The following is an 18,543-nucleotide window of genomic DNA, read 5'->3' on the forward strand; positions in this document are numbered from 1 at the left end:
TCAAATGCTGGTTTGCCTCAACTTTTCATGAGAACTATGATGCTGAGCATAAGAGGCATAGTAATCTGGGTAACTTCCATCACAGACATTGAGTGAATGCATACATCAAACTGCAATTCAAAAATAAGGATATTGTAAAAATCCAGTCAAGTCTGAAATGGCACTGCATGACTTCAGGATAGCTATGTACAACTGCATGATTCTGGAGAATGGGCAGGAGGTCATTTGGAAACTCCAGACTCCTTGATCTCATCCCCTAAATTTGCCATACCTAGAGTCAGTGAGCCTTTCTAATTTACAGTTTAAATTCCTCCATGTCTGCGGGCAAGAGAAATTATTTATTAGGAAAAAGTCTTTACTGTGAGGGTGGTGAGGCTCTGGAACAGGTTTCCCAGAGAAGCTGTGGATGGCCTCAATCCTGTAAGTGTTCGAGGCCAGGCTGGATGGAGGTTTGAGCAACCTGGTACAGTAAGAGGTGTTCCTGCCCATGGCAGGGAGGTTGGAACTAAATGAACTTTAGAGTCCCAACTCAAACCATTCCATGATTCTATGAGGAGTATGACATCTGGGAAGGTAAGGCTACCTCCATGACATGGATCTGGCTTTTCATGCTGAGGTTGCATCTTGCATAATTAAGAACGCATTGTCTCACAAAACTCTGTTCCCAAACTTATTTTGGGAAGCATAACTGAATTCTGTTCCTGAAACACCTGAGAAGTTCCCAAATGCTGGATTTAGGCTGTTCAGAGGTGTAGCGACCTGTGGTGACTGCTCCTTGTGCTAGACCAGTTCCTGACAGGCTCAGGAACTGAAAGCAAGAATCTATGTCTTGGGAGTGGATATCATTGGGATATAGTAACAGGAAACACTGCTCTAATGTTGGAGACAAGAGGAAGAACTGCTTTTCTAGTTGCATTGATACATGGAATTAATCTTGAAAGCTTACTTCAATGTGCAAAGCATGACACAAATAAGAGATGGGGCAGCAAAGCTGTGGTCCAATACCCATCATTTGGTGGGTTTCTTTGAGCATTGGACCTTGTTTGCTGATGGATGGTGTGGCCATGCTGGAGGCTGCTGAGACCTGTCCACCCATCCCTGCCATTCAACCAGCTCCAGAGATGACAGCATCTGCCAGCTAGGTGCATCAGGCATGCTGCTGTGAGGAAGTGGAAGAAGGACTACATAACTCTAGCTGGGAGGAGGATTAAGTGCCAGTCTGCTTTCCCTTGAGTAAGACATGAACAGTCTAGTCATTAAATGTTTAACTTTGTGACCCTGCTGTACTTCTTGAATGTGACAGCTGATTATAGGATCAGAATAACTGAAAAAGGAGATTCAGAAGAAATGAAACCATGTCCCTTTAACAAGCATGCAGAAAGCTATTTTCAGGTTAGGCAGAGAAAACACTTTGAAATCGAGGTTAATTAGCATTTTCAAAGGACATCTGAAAACCCAAGACTGTTGGGCAATGTGGGGTTGTCAGTGTGGCCTGACAGCCTGCTTACAGCTTCAAAGGCACCTCTGGACAGATGGTACTGATGAACAGCAACACAGACTGTGCCTACTCGTGGAAGTTACAGCACCGAACAACTTTAAATTATTCTGTGGATGCTTCAGACAATGTTGGTTATTATCTTGGAGGGCAGCACCATATAGATAAACTGGCATTGCCTGTGATCCTGACTAGCAGATTTTAACTTTGAAATCAAAAGCCTTTAGTGTATACTGCTGGGAAAGAAAGGATGCAGATCTCCTTGACAGGAGGGTGGGATGGGATAAGAAGGCAGGATGCTGACTCCCTGCCTGGACATCACCCTAGCTAACCGGGACCTTAACCCCTCAGAGACGTTCCCAGCTCTCCCGTAGGACCTGAACTGTGGCTGGACTGCCCTCCAGCGCAGACAGGTATCGCCTTTCCCCGGCAGGCGTGGGGAGGACCGGAGGGAAGGCCTGGAAAGTCCGGCTTCATTCTGGGCAGGGGAAGGTCAGAAAGGTGCATCCTGCGCAGGGGACCCTCACGGAGACAAGGAGCCAACGCACCCGCGGGTGCCGGCCGCGTCCCCTTCCCCTCCCCTCTCCGCGGGGCGGGTTTGGGCCCCGCTGCAGCCTCCCCCCGCGCTCGCCGGTAGGCGGCACCGCCACCTCCTTCCTCCTCCTCCTCCTCTCCTCCTCCTCACCTTCGCCGGGCGCTGGGTGACCCACATCGCGGCGGCAGCGCCGCACCCGCCCGGCGAGAAGGGGTGGCCCGCGACGGCGGCGGGGCTGCGCTGTGCCGTACCGCGAGGATGTAACGGCGCGGAGCGGTGAGTGCGCGGCGGCGGCAGCGTTGGGCCCTGTCCGCGGCCCCGTGGGTCGCCGAGCGACGGGAGGCGGCTGTGGGCATCGCGGCGCAGCCCCCCTGCCCCTCCTCCCGGCGGTGGGAGCGAAGTTTGCCCCTTTGAACGCGGGGCTGTGCCGGGGACGACCTTATGGCGTGAGGAGACTGGGGGGCGCTGGGTGGTTTGTGCCGTTGGGGAGTTTGTTGGTCTGTGGGCTTAACGCCCCATCCTCTGTAACCGGGCAGGGCCGACGGGCGGGCGCTGGGTTCTGCGGCTCCGCAGCGGGGGGCACCGGCTCTGATGGTCTCGCCCTGCTGCCTCTGGGAGCTGTCCTGAGGGCTGAGGACCTCGGTTACACCGACGTGTGGGCATGATAGCGATGTTTTGAGTTTGGGTTTGGGGTTTTTTTTCCACGGCAGTCTCCTCTTCTCTGCCTCCCCTTCATCCCCCTGCACGGTCATTGTGTGTTGAAGTTGCACTTGCTCCTGAGTTAACTCTGGGATTGATGTCTGTGGTCTTTATGTTTCTCTTTGTCCTCACCGTTTCTGCTTTTATTACCATTTCTATGAAAATGGCTAAAAAGAGAGTAGATAAATTGTTGGAGGCGGGGGTGAGAGGGGAGAGGAGAAGGGAGGAGACTGGACAGATCGGCGATGGGGATGACAACACCTTTGTCCCAATTCAGTCAACAGTCAAATCACAAGAAGATGAGTTTTTTCGTGACAAAGGCGTTTGAAACAAAGGAGCCATTTTAGAAACGGAAAATATTATTTTTTAGCTTGCATGCTGTAGTAAATACAGGTTTTCACTGTGTGTGTCGACACCCTCCATTCCCCCCATCCTAATCAATCCTAAAATGAAGTAAATAGAAGAAATGGCATCTCTTAAACCCTGCATCATTCCCATGCACTACAGCAAGCGCATTGGTTGCCTTCTGTTCCAAACATTTCATTGTGCATTTTAAAAGAACGTTATTTTGTACTGGTAGATCTGTGAATAGTTGAAGCAGTTGAATGTGCTTGTGATAAGAAAGAACATCTCGTCTCCCTAAGATGAGAATAACAAAAGACCTGTCATGTGCAGTAATTTGGTAGGTGTTGCATACTGATGTTTATTTAGCAAAGTGCAGGTCAGAGCACACTTGCTGATAGGAGAGCCTGCTTTTCTCTGACTATCTTAGAAGATGTGGACTGCTGCATTTCCAAACCAAACAGGTGGAGTTACATCTAGAAATATCTTTTGACTTGTTTAATTCTCATATATCACTTTAAGCAGTATTTCCACTGAAACAAAGCGAAGCCACACTGCTGTAGCAATTGACTTCTCACCAAGCTGAATAGATGCTCAGAGGCAGGAAGCCTATGATTTTCAGGAGTGAAATCATGTGACAGCATCAGATCATGAATGTATCAATCACAGAAACTCAGCAGAAAATACTTCCAGGAAAAGGACTAAGCAATAGAAAATTATCTAACAGAATGCGTCTGTTCACTGTTCGTGCTGCTTCACTGATCTACAGTAAAACATGTTCTGTTAGTGTAAAAGCCTGCTGGGGATAAGCATGTAAACAAGGTGTCTACAAATCTTTTGCCTGCTCAGCTCTTGAGACAGGGTTTTATTAGCCATGGGACAGCATCATATTAGCTGCACTGATGCTTGTGGATCCAAGAATTTCCTCTGATCAAACAGATCTGTCATTCTTGCCAAGGAATTACAGCCCCTTGAGCTAAGCTATACTTAAGCAGAGAAACTTCAGGGCTATGTTGTATTAGGGGGTTATTTTGTCATCTGTCATCTCCCCTGCACCAACAGAGTCTTGCTGCTGCTTGCAGTGATGGAAGCAGAGAAAATGCTGTTGTATAAATGCTAGTTTGTCAAGACTGCTGCTAGTATTTAAGTGTTCCTGTATTTTAAAGCTGTCTGGAGAGCTTGTACTTACAGCTAAACTGTGATCAGCTGTAACCAATGTTTACAAAAATGTTGGTTAGCTATACAGACAGGGCACAAGTACTATTCAGAGCCAGGCAAGCTTTCTTTTTCCCAAGGGGTCATTTGAAGTGTTAGCAGAAAATTGCAATAAGAACAAGCCTGAGTTGCCTGGAGATCAAATCTTGTTGGATAAAATGCCCTCTGGCTCATGAGACTCTATTTTTTAATTTATTTTTTTATGAACATCTGCTCAGCCTTCTTGGTTGAAAAGCTTGTTTTATTTGACATTCCTCTGAACTCTTTTGCTTGGTGATGTAGTCCAAATGTTACCCTCCTTGAATGAAAGCTTTGGGAAGGAAGCAAAAAGAGTAAACCCCAGGGTAGGGTTTGCTGAAATATTAGGAAGGAAGCCAAGTGGTGAGATTCCAGTCAGGAAGCAAGGATAAAGTAAGACATCATAAAATGAAAAAATTAGACTGATATAGAGGGACATGGAGAATGATTGTGGTAGTGCAGGGCAGAGGTTCAGGCTTAGCATCCTCAGCATCAACATAACATGATCTAAGCTCAGCCAATAACTGAGCTCGCCTGCTGAGCCGTGCCGCACCACAGGACTTGCCAAGCCTGAGTCTGGGGTGGAAACACTGCTTGTGCTTGTTCATACCAGGTGGTGGAGAGAGTAATCTGACAGCAGAGGCTGCAGCGCAGCCTCTCAAGTCTCTTTTCAGTGGTACGTGGCACTGCTGAGCACTCCTTTTCAGGGCAGAGCAAGCATTTTAGTGATGAGCTGACCTGTCTGACTGCCTTGAAACAGATTATGGGTATGTTTACACTTGTGATTTGGCTTCTGTCCAGTCTGAGTATCAGACACATGTTCTGGAGACCTTCTCCAGTGCTTTGTGCTGGTTCAGGTCTCAGAGCAGCGTCACTGAAAGACACCTGAACTCTCCCAATGAAACTAAGCCAGGAGTCCTGCTGTGGGAGCACTCCCAGTCAATTACTGAGTCTTGCATGAAAGAGACTGATTTCTTAAAAGTACCTCTCAGCTGTAATTGAGTGAACGGTTCTCATCCACTTAAGCATGAAACCAGTGAAGAGTCCCACATCAAGTTTGTTATCTTCAAACACTTCTGGCAGTTCATTCTGGAGTGCTACATCCCACTCCCCTGAAAAAATCATAGAATCATAGAATAGTTAGGGCTTGAAAGAACCTTAAGATCATCAAGTTCCAACCCCCCTGCCATGGGGAGGAACACCTCACACTAAACCATGTCAACCAAGACTGTCCTGCCTGGCCTTGAGCACTGCCAGGGATGGAGCATTTACAACTTCCTTGAACAACCCCTTTCAGTGCCTCACCACCCTCACAGTAAACTTCTTCCTTATAACCAACCTAAATTTCCCCTGTGTAAGTTTGAACCTGTTACACCTTGTCCTATCACTACAGTCCCTAATGAAGAGTCCCTCCCGAGCATCCCTATAGCCCCCCTTCAGATACTGGAAGGCTGCTATGAGGTCTCCACGCAGCCTTCTCTTCTCCAGGCTGAACAGCCCCAACTTTCTCAGTCTGTCTTTTACAGCTGATAGACCCTTCAAGAAGATATTTTCTAGTACTTATAGGAGGATTAGTACCTGAGTGGAACCAAGTGGTTGGGCATGGTTTTTTTAGCATGTCCTAATCTGCAGATCCTCGGACTGAGCACTGCATTTTGGTTCAGCCAGCTACAGTCACAGATGGACAAGGGAGCCTGGAGAATAGGAGAAATACAGGACATGCAAAGACTGAATTTGAAAACAGTCGGCAGACTGAGCAGGTGAAATTACAACTTGTTAGAGCAGATTTAGGAGGTACAGGATACTGTAGTCTTCATGACTGCGTCTATAGGAAACCATGTGTACTTGTGAGCTCCCCTCTCTGGTGCTACTGTACCTAGAATTACTTCACAGCATTTTTAGGCTTAATACAGATGTCTACACTAAGTTTTAGCTGAGGCAGACTGTGTTTTTGAAGCAAATGTCACAGTTGTCCCTGCCTTTTTGTTCTTCACCTCACTTTGTCTTGGAGCACCTGAGAATAAATGAGAAGAACTGTTTTGGGGGCACATTAACTGCAACTTAACATTGCTAATGCTGCAGTCACTGCAGCATCTGTATTGGGTGTTTTGTTTAAAAACAAACAGACTTTCTTTTTCACCATCTATGTGGTTTCCCCCCCCCCCCCCCCCGCCCTTATATATTTAAAACCAAAAATCCCTACCTTTCATTGTCCTCCAGGATGCTTTGGGTATTGAGACTTTTCCCATGGTGTGGCAACCATTTGTTACTGCAGTGATAATACTTGCACGATCAGTGGGCATACAGATGGTAAGAATTAGGCACCTTAGTACAAAGCTGTCCTGTGGTCATGGAAACTGTAGTCCTCCTCCATAGCTCTGGTAGGCAGTTATAAGAGCAAATCTCTTATTCTCTCTCCCACTCTGCTTTCACAAAGCCACATCCATATCAACATTGGCTTGGATGCGATCAAACAGGTTGTGCCTCTGAAACACTAAGATCAATGTGGGGTTTGTTAAATTTGGGCTTGCTAGGCCTTCACTGTCAGTGTTAAGGCAGCCTGTGGAGAACAGATGGATTGAAGGAGGAAAAGAGGAGTTCTTGCTGAACCATTTGAGGAAGGGAGAGAAGTGATGAAGGGAGACGAGTGATGATGCTCCCAGAAGAAGATACTGAAGAAGGGGCATACCCTGGGCACAGATTAAGAAAAGGCCATGCAGTCTCCTCCAGCCTTTTGGTGTGGGACAACAACATCTCCAAGAATCTAAGATAATCATGTTCTTTGAACATTGTTTGTCCTGACCACCTACAGTACAAATGTTTTGGGTTAAGGCTTGTTTTTATACAGCATCTTTGCTGTCTTTAGGCTCCTATATGCAAACAAGATTGAGGTTTCACTGTAAAAAGGAAAAAATGTTTTGGTGGGTTTTTTTTATACCATAGGCTGTTTTAGCTAGAGTGGCTTTTCTTGCTACCCCCACATCATCCTTATTTATCATGTTGTAGGGGTTATTTGAAATTTGGGGGCATATTTTTCCAGAGGGGAAGTTGAGTGATGCAGCATGAGCAAGGGAGTGCTTTTGCTCCTGTGCATCTTGAACATCTAGTTAACATCATAAGCAAACCAAACAATTCAGGACTAGATCTAAAGCTTGAAAGATATGATTGTGGTCACCATTCAGTATAAAAACCAACCACAAACAACAACAGAAAAACCCTACTGAAAACAACAAACCCACTGAATCTGGAGAAAATCTGAGTGTGCACATGGTAACCTGTATGATATGGCACTATCTCAAGGATGAGATCAGGTCATGCTAACGAATTATGGTTGTATCTGCTGCAAGTGTTCTAGCAGCTTGTTTTATTTAGTTTCTTTTAAAAGTTTTTCTAACTCTTAACATTTATAGTCCTATCCTTTATCTCATTAAAAAATGAATGCCCCACTATTCTAAGTAGAAAGAGATGTTGAAGGAAGGAGACTTTCACTGTTGCATTGTGTTAAGAATAAGTGTGTTACAGCAATGCTGTCAATCATTCTGTCCTAGTTTGTATTCTTGCTCTGCTTTGCTCTTCTTCCCTCTTGGAAATGGTGTTACAGAAACAGTTTCTAATGGTCTTCATGTCTCTTTCTCTTCTCTTCCCACGTTGTCTTCTCCTCTCTCTCCACTTTTCTGCTATCAAATCTTTGCCAGCATCCTTTTCTGTCTGAGACTAGGTACCAAAAAGAAAGCAAATGCCCACTAGGATTGAGCAAGAAATGGCAGAGCGGAGGAGAGCACAGTGGCACTGCACGTTTCCCTTGCCACTGGCTTTTTTCCTATTTGGTTGAAAAAAAGGCAGTTTGTGCAATAACTACATAAGGATGGTTCCTGGGCAATGTCTGAAAGTGTGTTTCATAAGTCTTGCTCGCCAGCTGGGGTAACTTTATTGACCTTCAAACCATTCTTTTAATCTTTGTTTTGCAGCTTTTCATTATGTTTTCCTTTTGCTTTGTCATGTTAGAGGGGTGTTTGTGTTGCTCCTTGCTATGAATGTCTCTGTATCAAACTCCATCCTAGCTTGCTTTCTCCACTATTTATGGAGCATTGCTCCATACACAGTGCTGCCTATAGTTATCTTAAGCTAATTTAAGCTAAGAAGAGTGAAGTGAGTCTTAATACAGTTTTACAGTTGTTCACAACCCATTTTAATGGAAACTAAAATTTGGTAAGATACTTGGGACTCTTCCAAGCTGAAGACTGAAAGCTGCTGGTACATAGGCCTGTCTGAGCAACGGATTTGGGCTGCATCAAAAGGAGTGTTGGGCTGCATCAAAAGGAGTGTGACCAGCAGGTCCAAGGAGGTGATCCTGCCCCTTTATTCTGCTCTCGTGAGAACTCACTTGGAGTATTGTGTGCAGTTCTGGTGTCCTCAACATAAAAAGGACATGGAACTGTTGGAACAAGTCCAGAGGAGGGCCACAAGGATGATCAGGGGACTGGAGCACCTCCCATACGAAGATAGGCTGAGAAAGTTGGGGCTGTTCATCCTGGAGAAGAGAAGGCTGCGTGGAGACCTCACTGCAGCCTTCCAGTATCTGAAGGGGGCCTATAGGGATGCTGGGGAGGGACTCTTTATTAGGGACTGTAGTGATAGGACAAGGAGTAATGGGTTAAAACTAAAACAGTGGAAGTTTAGATTGGATATAAGGAGGAAATTCTTTCCTGTGAGGGTAGTGAGGCACTGGAATAGGTTGCCCAAGGAGTTTGTGAATGCTCCACTCCTGGCAGTGTTCAAGGCCAGGTTGGACAAGGCCTTGGGTGATATGGTTTAGTGTGAGGTGTCCCTGCCCATGGCAGGGGGGTTGGAACTTGATGATCTTAAGGTCCTTTCCAACCCTAACTATTCTATGATTCTATTCTATGATTCTAAGGTCCCCTAAAGTGATTTTTATTTTTGACTGTGTTACCATTCAGAATTTTACACTGAAGAAGGTCATAAAACAACCAAAGCATGGAGTTTTCAGTATTTACTGCAAAAACTTAAGAAAACTTTTCGGTTTCCACAGGAAAACAGACTATTTCTTCCAGTTTTCCTCACCCCAGACATTGGTAAAATTCAAGCAGTCTACTCTGAGCATGTTGTTCTGGGCAGCAAGCACATAACCAGAACTTCCAGCAAGGTCATGTACTTGGAGCTGTCCTGATTTGCTGCCTCTTGGGTTGCAGAACATCTCACTGAGCAGCAAATTGAAGATTAAATACTAGGCCACAAAGTTTGCAAAAAACCTGCCATGGGATTTTTAGTCCTCTTGTCTGCAGATTAAATAAAATGTTTCATTTATTGTGGTCCCTCTGTAGGTCGCAGGACTGTAGGCAGCAGAGAGCTGGTGCATAACACTTGTTATAGGATGCTCACAGTTTCACAGACGTGATGCTTCATCTAACATCATCCAACAACATCAGAGATCATTATTCTTGACTCCTGGCTTAGGGAACAGCGTGTCTGTAACATTACAGTAGCACATGAAGAAACTCTCATGTACCCTACTCTTGCATGTCTGTCTTGGATATAAAGTTGCTGCTTGCATGCCAAAGTAATCTGGATGCAGTGATGGGGAAACTGGGCACCACAGCAGTTTTCTGTTAGATGAGTATGAATTGTGTCTGATCTTCACCAATTTTCTGGGTAAATAAATTTCTTTATGCTTCTCTAGCCTGCAAGCTTTGTCTGGCCTTTCTCCTGACATGTCTACTGTCCTTGTCTTTTTGTTTGACAGTTAACAAAATAAATATGGAAGTCCTTATTTCTACATGCTTTCTGGCTGATGCCTGGTATGTGGTTGTATTGGTTTGATGGCTGAATTAACTGCGTGGTCCAAACAAACATAACGGCTTTTAGAAAGGTAGAGCAAAGGACAGAGCAAGCATCTCTGGTGTCATTTTATTGACACTGCAGATATACATGTGATCCATTGATAGAATTATGCTTCTTCCCCGCAAATTGCTACGCGTTAGGAATGGGTAGGGCTCTAAAGCAATCTAGACTTAATTTTGGTGGCGACTACTTCATCTTTGCCTTTTACCTTCTGCACTCCTCTCACCTAGGCAATGAGGTGTAAACTAAGAAGAGAATGGGAAAGAGCATGAGTCACCCACTTTTAGAAATAGTCACTTCGGGTTTTTTCCAGGAAGCTTCTGCAGTAATTATTCTGGGGGCTAATCAGGCAGCCTCTTTGGATTTTACTCATCCAGTCTTGTAGGATTTATTCTAAACTTGAAGGAATGTTGCTACAAAGTGTGATGTTTTATGCAGAACAGATTTTCTTGCAGTGCAAGTTGTTGTATGGTGTGTCTGAAAACAGAGCAAGTAGGCCAGAAACATTGCACTGAAAACCATGTAGGCACACATGAGCCACCCAGATGCTGCTGCTGTTCTTCTGGGTGAACTATTCAGTGGTCAAGTGAGAAGTGGCTCTTCTGAAGTGGCTAAAAATTATGCCTCTTTATAATGCATGCAGAGGTGGGGAGGGAGTTGCTATGGGTTGAAGGCTCTTTTCAAGCACAAGTCTTTGGTTTAGGTGATATATCATCTATTTGGGCCTCTTCTGGATAAAATACACTTTCCTCAATAAGCAGAGTAAACTTGTTAAGGATGGAAATGTTATAGACCGAGACAACACTTGGATGCTTTAATTCCTTTTGAAGTTAAGCATCTGCTTACATTTCTAGAGGCTTACAGTACTTTGGGGTGTGGAAAGCTTCCTCTGCTTTTTAATTTCACATTTAGTATTAGAAATAGAATGTACCCAGTGAAGTCTTCACTGGTGACCTGAAATGACTTCATATAATTTTGTCCTCAATATCTTTCAACATTATAATAAAGCAGAGCTAATAGAAATTGGTAAAAGTAGATTATTGCCCAGTTTTGAAGTCAAAATATATCTGTATGCATGTACATCTCCTTTGTTGCATACCTAGGATTTAGTTTGCTGTAAACAGTCAGGCACAGAACCATAGCCATTTTCTTTTAAAGGGCAGAGATCAACAAGGAACTGTAGATATGCTTCTACAAATGCTGAGTATTGGGCTGATGTTATCGTCATCAGCCTTTGGGTTGTCACTGAACAGAAGTCTACTAAGAAATTGCAGTGCATAGGCTGAACTGGATGGCATTAGAAGTAACGTGCCATGTGACAAGTTTTCTTGAACCCACATGCAGTCCTGTGTGACTGTATCTACGACCCTCTTGATGCTTCCGTGTTTGTCTTGTATCTGTGAAGTATTTGCCACTTTAAGGAGGCAGTAATGGACTGAAGTGCTAACTTAGGGACTGTAGAATTAGGGGCTCCTAGAACACTGTTCTCTGGCTTAGGAGAAGTGTGGGGATTTATGCTTTCTCACCCTCCAACTCTGCTGTGATTTTTAAGCTTTTATTCAGAGCTCTGTCTTTGTATTACTTAATTCTGCTGTGTATGCTCATGCTCACAGGCTCTTTTACATGGAACTAAAATTCAGAGAATTTGCCTTCATGCCTAGTCTTCCATCACTCTCCTAGTGAAATACAGAAACATAAAATGTCAATGTGTGATGGAGATTAGGAAAGGAACAAATCTTATTACCTGTGACAGTGTGACTGAAGTCAAGTCTTGCTTATTAGCTGCGTCAGTCAAGTGTGACATTTTGTTCCAAGACTTTCTTCTATAGAATGCTTGAAGTTGAATATAGCTTCGTCTTAAGCACATGGAAATGAAAGTACCCTTCTGTAGTGAGATGAGGAACTGAGCTCACACAAAATAGGTATCCGCTGATGATCTTCCTTTGAAGTAGGTCCTGCCAGTGGCTGCAGCTTTTGGTGTCAGGCGAAGCCACTTCTAAGCGCACACAAACCACTTTTGAGGCAACTTGTTCCTGACAGCCTTTTGTCAATAGAGCGAGGTGTCTCCCACAATGTTTTCTGAGTTGGAGAGGTCTAAGTACTGTTCTTGCTGTAAGATTTGAAGACCTTTAAATTACTATGTGGATGGGTTCTAAATATATCTTTAAGTGACTTTTATGTCACCTTTGGACATACAAGTTGGAAGACGCAAGTAGGTATGTGTCTGTTCCATGGGACAGCCTGCTTAGGGCTGTAATCCTTGTAGGACAAGGGGTGACGGGTTCAAACTTAAGCAGGGGAAGTTTAGATATAAGGAGGAAGTTCTTTACTGTGTGGGTGGTGAGGCACTGGAATGGGTTGCCCAAGTAAACAGTAAATGCTCCATCCCTGGCGGTGTTCAAGGCCAGGTTGGACAGAGCCTTGGGTGGCATGGTTTAGTGTGAGGTGTCTCTGCCCTTGGCAGGGGGGTTGGAACTTGATGATCTTAAGGTCCTTTCCAACCCTAACTACACTATGATTCTATGATAAACAGTGATTGCTGAGAATACGCCTGACCAAATTGGGGTCCTAGAGTTGGTGGGGAGTTATTTGTATTTGGGATTTTGTGTGTTACACTGATACTGGCAGAACTCTTATAAACTCCTTAAATTGTCTTAAACTTCTTAAATTGTATGGTCAAATTGAGGAGGCTTTCAGGCGGGAGAGGTGGGGAGAGGTGAGGTTAAGAGAGTAATCTTATTTCATCTTCAAGCTAAGCTTATTTTCCATGGCAAACAAACACTGCAAATTATATGGGATTTTAGTGAGATGTTGGTAGCTCTTATACGAGTAAAATAGCAAGGACTTGGGCACCCTGTGTGTTGCATAGAGTACTTGGGTATAACTCAAGGTATCTGAGATCTCGTAAGAGTGACTGGGGGGAAGCAGGGAATCAAAGGTGGGAAGGGACCTCAAAGGGTCTCAAGGCCAACCTCCTGCTCACAGCAGCATTATCTCTGAGTTCAGGCTTCTTGGGACTTTAGTTAGCTGGGGCTTGAAACCTCAAAGCATAGAGACTGCACAGCCTGTCTGGGCAGCCTGTGCCACTGCCTGGCTATCCTCTTGGGGAAACATTTTCACCTTGTATCCAGGCTGAACCTTTCATATTTAAGTTTATATCTGCTGGTTTTCACCATCCTACCCTGCACTGCTGTGAAGAGTCCATCTAAGACTTCTTGATGACCTTCCCAAAGGCACTGGAGGTGCTGTTGGGTCCCTCCAAAGCTGTCTCTGCCCTGGGCTGAACAAGCTCATCTCCCCCAGCCTCTCCCTCACCATCTGAGTAGCCTCTGCTTACCACTGTCCAGTTTATTGGTATCCTTTGGGTATTCCTGGGCCCAAAACTAGACAGTGTCTAAATGCGGTCCAAAGTGCTGAACAGAGGAAGATAATCCCTTCCTTCAATCTGCTTACTGGCTTTGCTTGTATTTATGCAGCCTCGCATGCTGCTGTGTGTGCATACTGCTGGCCTGTGGCCAGCATGCTATCCACCAGGACCTCAGGGAACACTTTGCAATCTGTATAGTTGTTCTTCCCCTTTCTAATTCTAGTTACTGCAGGTTGGTATTTAGGCTAGAGAAGCATTAACTGTCCCATCAACAACAACAAAAAAGGAATGTGTAGTAGCAAAACACTTTTGATGATGTAAGGTTAAAGATTGTTACCCTGCACAAGTACATGCACGTAGACTTTTGAGGTGAATGAGGGATAGATTACAAGCCAGGATACTAAGAAAGGTTGCAACCTGAAGTCAGCATCAAGGTAGTTTAGAAGAGACTACTATGGAACTCTTAACAACTAAACCTAAAAATAAATGATTTTTTTCCCTCCTCTGCATTCAAGATGATTGATGTAATTACTGCTTTCTATTTCAAACATATGTCCTTTTTTTTTGCGAGGAGGAAAGTTTGGATGGATGGTAATCTAATGATCCATGTAAACAAAGTCCTATATTCTGACTGCTCATCTTAATGGTTGATGGTTTGTCTCTTCAGCAGAGCTGTTCTTTCATCATAATTAGAATATAAACCTTCTAAAAATGTTTGCAGTATGCCAGGTGAGTCATTAGCTTGCAAGACAAACATTGGGGGGGGAAATACCTTGGTTTTATATTTTACTCTGCAAATACGGTGATTTATATTCAATAATACAATTCTTTTGCTCAGCTGTATCTGCAGCTTTCTTGAAGACAAGAAAGCAAACCCTCTGCTTCAGTAGAGGTGACTTTTAAGGCTTACTCTTGACTTCTTTCAGCTTTCAGCAACCGTTAACCTTTCAGTTAACTGTGCATGTTTTGCTATACAACTTAAAAGAGCATAGTCACAAGGATTAAAATAGTTAATGTTTCTATAAGGAAAGCTTAATTTGTATTTTGAGACAGATCTTGCAATGGTTTTGCTGTTCTATGTGATTGTAGTAGTACAGCTTCTCTTTCAGGAAAAGCTGCAGCTAGTTTTAGGAGGGGAAGTTCCTCTCTGGTTTAAGATAAACTGGATGAAACAATTGGCAGTGAATGGGTATGTGGGTGTGTTGTTGGAGGGAGGAGGTTGACTTGTCTAAGTGGTGTGGTATGGGATAAAATCCTGCAAGCTGAAAAACTTGAGTGTATGGGAGATCCAAACTGCATTCTTGCTCAATCATCCTCAGTGTGAAGCCTTAAAATATGAGTATTTTCATGCCAAAGGGCTAACCTTAAACATTGGGCCAAGAGGTTTTCAGTGGTGGATTTGTGTTCTTCTAGGGGATTAGTGAAAGCTAGTGAATGAAGTCAAACCTGTTTGTCTTTAGGCTTATCCCAGCTTCACGGCTTAATCATAAAAGGCTGAAAAGTTGCCCACAAAAGGAGAACAGGGAGAGTACCTTGCAGGTTGTTCCTCAGTGAGAAAATGTGTGTATAGCTTAAAGCTGGAACACTCTTTTTAGGCTGCAGAAAACCAGCTGCAAGTTCACGTGAATGAAAGCATGTAGGAGTGCAGACAGGCCCTCAGAGTGGTGGGTGGGTGCTGGGGCCAGCAGGCTGCTCCCCACCAGGTACCTGCTGGCTCTGGCCGTCCTGCTGCAAGTCCGGCACTTTCTGACAAAGTGGTATTTCTTAAGTGCAGGGAGTCTTCAGAAACTTGTATTTGAGTCTCCCCAATTCCATAACTGCGCCAGATTCTCAACTAGATCGTGTAGGTTGGATATAAGGAGGAAATTCTTTCCTGTTAGGGTGGTGAGAAACTGGAATAGGTTGTCCAGGGAGGTTGTGAATGCTCCATCCCTGGCAGTGTTCAAGGCCAGGTTGGACAAGGCCTTGGTTAATATGGTTTAGAGCAAGGTGTCCCTGCCCATGGCAGGGTGTTGGAACTCGATGATCTTAAGGTCCTTTCCAACCCTACCCATTCTATGATTGTATGATTCTAACTGTTGTAATTTTTCTGTCAGCAAGCCTGCAAACATGCAGTACCCTGGTTATCTGTCACTTGTAGAAACCATTTTCTCACATGTGTCTTCCTTTCCCACAAGTGGACTTTGAGGGCCTTCCTGACCTGCAGACATCCAACTTAATGAGGAAACTCTTTCCTTAAGAAAACAAGAATCTGGAAACCAAATCCCTCTCTCTGGCCACAAAGCTTGGGGGCTTTTGTTGTGGGTTTTTTTGGTTGGTTGGTTGGTCTTTGTTTGTTGGTTTGGTTTTTGGGTTTGTTTGTTAGTTTGTGTTTTTCTGAGCACACTTAATGACAACTTACTGAAAGTTTTTGACAAACTGAAGTGTTGTCCAAAGCTACAGCTGCTCTTGTTCACTGAGATGCTGTAACAGCTTTTCCAAGAGTAAGATGGAGTAGTGCTTTATTTTGTATGGAATTTTTTCTTTTTTTTTTTTTTTGTTGTTCTTTTGTTGTTGCTTTTTTCTCTCCTCACTTAGAAGAAATCTGTTACACTTTGAGAGGAAAAAAGGTTAGCAGAAATTAGGTCTTGTGGCTCTACAGGTTTATGAATAGTTGAACTTAGCTGTGAATTGTGGTAACAATCTTTTAAAGACTTGAAACACTTTTCACCACAGAGAATCTTTACCAAGCTCCCCCAGAGGATCACTTATGGAGATGTATGGAAATGGGGAATGCTGACCTCTAGTCCTATTTGTTTGAAGATGACTGCAGATTCCCACCTTCTGATTTGGCTTCCCAGTCTAACTTGGATGTCAGTAGCTTACTGCCATGTGTGTGTGTGAATCCACACAAGTGAATTCTTGCAAGAATTGCAGAGTGTGGCATTCATTTCTATCCACGTACATAGCAGATGACAGCATTTACAAAACCATTCTGCCAGACATTAAAGCAAAGTTTCTTTATTTTATGAACCAAGACAGCAGTGTAGTCTGTGCTTTCATTTGTGCTGGAAGTCTTGCCTCTAGGTCTTGAAACCTTCTTGGTAAAGTCAGGTGGAATTTGATTGCTTTGTGCTTGAGTGGAGGAAACTGCTTTTGAGACCGCAGCCTTTCTATGGACCTTGTTATTGGCTGTGCTTGTGCTGTAGGGCAGTAGCTGTTGAAGCCTGCAGGATGAACTATTCCTCTCTAAGCTGGGCGGCTTTGATGTTGACTTCTGTCTCTTCGAGACTTCTGCTGTAAAGTTTTTATGATGACTTCCACTCCTGCCCTCTTTTAATTAAAATAAAGAGAGCGAGGAGAATTATTCCTGTAATTTCAAGGGTGGGTTTTAAAGAGATCCAAAATTGGCATTTTTAACCATTTGTCATGCTTGTTTTGTCAGTTATGCTTTTTCTTTGCAACCAAAGCCAACAACCTACCTTCAGGTTTAGCTTTCTGGGAAGAAAGCAGGAGTTTATGAACAGCAATGTTGACTTCTTAAAAATACAGTTTTTGAAACAGCCTAATTTTTAATGAGCATTCAAAACAAATTTATAATTGGCTCTACCTGGTACCTGTTCTTCAAGGGGAGTATTTCAAAGCTCTTAGCATGCCACACTTGAATGAGCCAATTCTGGAGTTCAGGCAAGTGGAACTTCTCTTCCCTTTAAAGTAGTAGTAAAGAAGCAGCATCACTTTCAGCAAGGACCTTGATCAGAATCGAGAAAGAGATGACCTCAGAGGTTGAGGCCAGCACACATTTTTAGAGGGGTTGATTTGATAGCTCCTGGCACTTCTGGTGTGTTTCTTACACTGCTGCCCTTATGGGTCAAATACTGTGGTGAAGCTTTGCTCAAATTGATGTTAAAAAGCTGAGACTCAGCTGTAAGAGTCTTTCACAAACTGTATCTTTTAAACAGCAAATTATTAGATTGGAGAAGGGGAGCAGGTTACATCCCCTCCAGTTTTCACCTATCTCCTCTGCTTCCTGTGCTTGCTGTCGTCAAAGACCTATCAAAAGCTGTAGCAGGAAGTGCTAGGAGCCTGCCTACTGTGTTCATTAATGAACCAGAGTTTGATGTTACCATCTCTCTGCCCTTGCAAGCAGGTGTCACTGAAGCCAGCAGCAATTACAGCTGTATTCAGGGGACAGCAACATGATTCAGCCAGTCAAAAACAATATAAATGAATGAAGCTTTCACAGTTCAGGGATTATGTATTTTTAGCAAGCTATATGTGATGTAATCCAACAAGATAGCTGCATTTTTCTGAACTTAAATGCTTGTTCTGTTCTTGACAGCAGGCAACAGCATAACATAAAACTTGCAAGTTACAAAAGGGAAAGACTGTAAGAAGAAGGTAGGGTAAGATGATTTTTATCCCATCAGTGCTGGTAAGTCCCACAAAAAGAAAAATAGATCTGAGGTTCTTATAAGCTTGTGACAAAAGAGGCTAGATTTTTGTTTTTTAAGGCCCTTAGGTATTGTTGAGCATGCTGCATGTAGTGCTAGTAAAAACTGGTCTCTTGAATGATTTCTTAACTATGCAGCTTTCAGGCTTTTCAGGCCTTTTGTTCACTTTGAAAGTGTGGTCTTGTTCTCTTCAAGTCTTGGATTAAGCTGTCCCAGTAGAAGATGTGTAGCAGTAGCCTGTTTTCTGGCAGCAAATAAAGATGTTTTATTGCCTTTTACAGGATATGAAGTACAGCAATCTGAGAAGTCTGCATCTCTTATTCAAATGCCACTTGGATGTGAATACCCCCTTTTAGAGATCCGAAGTAAAGAGGTGGTGACTGGTGTCTGTAGTACATGAGCAGGGCTATATTTATGAAGTTTTTTCCTGAATTGTTCCTGTTCCTCCTCCTCTACTGGAACTAAATGTTAATCACAGTGAAAATTAACTGTAGGACCCCAGATTTCAGAACAGATGGACAACCTGATCAACTATGTCTATTGTGAGACCTCACTTAATAAAGCAGGTCACCAGAAAAAT

At 43.7% G+C, this 18,543-nt stretch overlaps 1 protein-coding gene across 3 annotated transcripts in view; it reads left to right on the plus strand.

The window, feature by feature from the left end:
• Nucleotides 1–1,846: 1,846 nt before the first annotated feature.
• ELMOD1 (ELMO domain containing 1) overlaps nt 1,847–18,543 on the plus strand; it is a 42,918-nt gene continuing 26,221 nt past the window's right edge. The window contains exons 1-2 of one of the 3 annotated variants that reach the window (XM_061374464.1): nt 1,847–2,306; nt 5,937–6,064. The gene's annotated coding sequence lies outside the window, so the exon portion shown is untranslated. The remainder of the gene's footprint in view (nt 2,307–5,936; nt 6,065–18,543) is intronic. The other 2 variants (XM_061374463.1, XM_061374465.1) reach the window with 2 other exon arrangements.

Source organism: Neopsephotus bourkii, unplaced genomic scaffold (assembly GCF_033783945.1).
Source record: "Neopsephotus bourkii isolate Nb327-2 ecotype Australia unplaced genomic scaffold, CSIRO-AGI_Nbou_v1 NB_1638, whole genome shotgun sequence".
In the NCBI taxonomy this organism is placed as follows: Eukaryota; Metazoa; Chordata; class Aves; order Psittaciformes; family Psittacidae; genus Neopsephotus; species Neopsephotus bourkii.